Below are 2,560 nucleotides of genomic sequence, written 5' to 3'. Positions count from 1 at the left end.
TAGTTTAATTCATCATTCTACCCTCTACCTTCTCTCCGTTTTCTATAAATTTTGTCTGCTATAATCGGGTATTATCCTGTACCAAGAGGGATTTTCGCGACGCCTTCGGGAGTAGTGGTGGATCAGGCCCGAAGGGGGGCAGTTAGGGGTGAGAAGGCTGGTGGGGGGGGGCAGTTGGGGGCGAGCAGGCCAGCAGGCAGAATGGTTAGGGGTGATCAAGCAGGTAGGCAGGTGAGCAGTTAGGAGCCAGTGGTCCCGGATTGTGAGAGGGTGCAGGCCGGGCTGAGAGACACTGTGTGTCCCCCCGCTCCCCGTGCACGAATTTCGTGCACCGGGCCACTAGTATTTTTATTTTATGTATTTATTTATTTATTTATTTTAATATATATTTTTTATTGATTTCAGAGAGGAAGGGAGAGGAAAAGAGAGATAGAAACATCAGTGATGAGAAGGAATCATTGATTGGCTGCCTCCTGCATGTTGGACCGAGCCTGCAACCCAGGCATGTGCCCTTGACTGGAATCGAACCTGGGCCCTTGGGTCCGCAGGCCGATGCTCTATCCACTGAGCCAAACCGGCTAGGGCGAGGGCCACTAGTATTTTTAAAAAAGTTTAAAGAAAAGATAAGCATAAACCCATGGAATGAGATTTTCATTCATTTATCATGATTCATTAAATATTTATTTGCCCTGTACTGTGCTACATGTATTATGATTAAGAGGATTGGGTTACTGCCTGGCTGGTATGGCTCAGTGTTTGAGTATCAACCTATGATCCAGGAGGTCACGGTTTGATTCCCGGTCAGGGCACATTCCTGGATTTCTGGCTTGAGGATTGATCCCAGTTGGGGGTGTGCAGAAGGTAGCTGATTGGTGAGTCTCTGTCATTTATGTTTCTATCCCTCTCTCCCTGTCCCTTCTTCTCTGAGGTCATAAAAATATATTTTTTTTAAAAAAGAGAATTAGGTTACCCTCAATTATTCAATTCTGATTACGTATTTTTACATGACTTCAATGAAGAAGAAAAGAGGGAAGTGTTTGAAGAGGCCAGTGCAATAGTATGAGATATTTTCTGATTCATCCAGATTTTAATAGAAAACGTACCAATAATAAAAATAAGGAAATATGACTAAGGATAAATAGTGTGTCATAAATCTGTAAAAATAAATGGCATCAAGGACACCAAAGCTCCAAATGAGTTGAGAATTTCAAATCTGCTAAGGACAAATAAAAGGGCTTTATAAATCTATTTAGAGCAAAAAAGATAAAGAGTTAGGTCTGATGCTTGGGGCCGACTGTGTAATGTGAACAAGTGACAGAGTAAGCAGAACTCTTTGAGTCTGTCTTCTTTGTCAAGGGAAATGGTCTCCATACTGAAAAAGGTAAAACAAAAGTGGGTTAGAAAAAACTGGAGCCCAAGATGGGTGAAAATGTTAAGCATGTAAGTTGGGCAGAGATCTAGATAACTTTTGATCATCTGGACTACACACTCAGATGGCCTGGAATGAATAGTTGAACAGATGTTATTTTGAAAATCAAGGAGCATGAAATCAAGACCAGATATTTGCAAATGCAGTGGCAGTTTTCCAGAAGGAGACGGTGGAGTACCCAGACTTGATCTTGCTCCTGGGCAAGATTCAAGAAAGGATTCTTCAAAGTATTGTGTATGTGCTCTTACAAAGAAAACATAGAAGTGAGAGTTTGCCAGGAACGTGTATTTCAGGTTAACTTAAATTTTTTCCTTTTGACAAGATAAAGGATTTGTTAGGAGGAAGAGGAGGAGGAGGAGGAGGAGGAGGAGGAGGGAAATAAAATGACAATAAATCTTGATTTCTGCAAGGCTTTGAAATAGGTTTCTCATGATATCTTCCAGACTCAAAGATCCTTGAGTGAAGGGGATTATGCATCATTTGTCTTTGGGTCCCCCAATGCCTAGAACAGTTTCTACCAGTTTACTGAAGTCTGTGATCTGGATAAACAAACATTAATTGAATGAAGGATGCAGAAATATGACTCAGATGCTAGTTCAATCAAGTGGTTGCTGGTTAGACAATTTTGCCTAAAGGATCCAGCCAATGGATCAACATCAAACTAGACAAATGAAAAGTTCAAATTGTGAAACAATAGGTAAAGAAAGGAGGATATAATTTTGATTTTGAAAAATGATATATTTGCATGGAAAAATAGAGAAAACATGTATTATAGAAGGGAGGGAGTATAAACTAGCATAGCTGTTCTAGAGAATAATACTCAGTGAAATTAAGAATGGTTTATACTTTGTAACCCAACAATTTGACTCCTGCATATGTATCCCAGAGAAGCTGTTCATAGATCCCTAAGGAAACAACAATTAGACTGTTTATCATAGTTTGTTTGTAGTAAAGAACAGGAAGCAACACAGGAACATGCATTAGACTTGGGCAAGAGGGTCCTCTGCTCTACACTCTTCACTTTAGAAGTCTTCCCATGGACATTTCTTAAACCGCACATGGCCACTGGGTCACTGACTTGGTACTTAGGGCTGGCACAGTCTGACCTGTCACTCCACTTATCTTCTGTTG

The sequence above is a fragment of the Myotis lucifugus genome, unplaced genomic scaffold (assembly GCF_000147115.1).
Source record: "Myotis lucifugus unplaced genomic scaffold, Myoluc2.0 scaffold_52, whole genome shotgun sequence".
Taxonomy (NCBI): Eukaryota; Metazoa; Chordata; class Mammalia; order Chiroptera; family Vespertilionidae; genus Myotis; species Myotis lucifugus.
The sequence above is the reverse complement of the archived record's forward strand: the minus strand, read 5'-3'. Positions refer to the sequence as shown.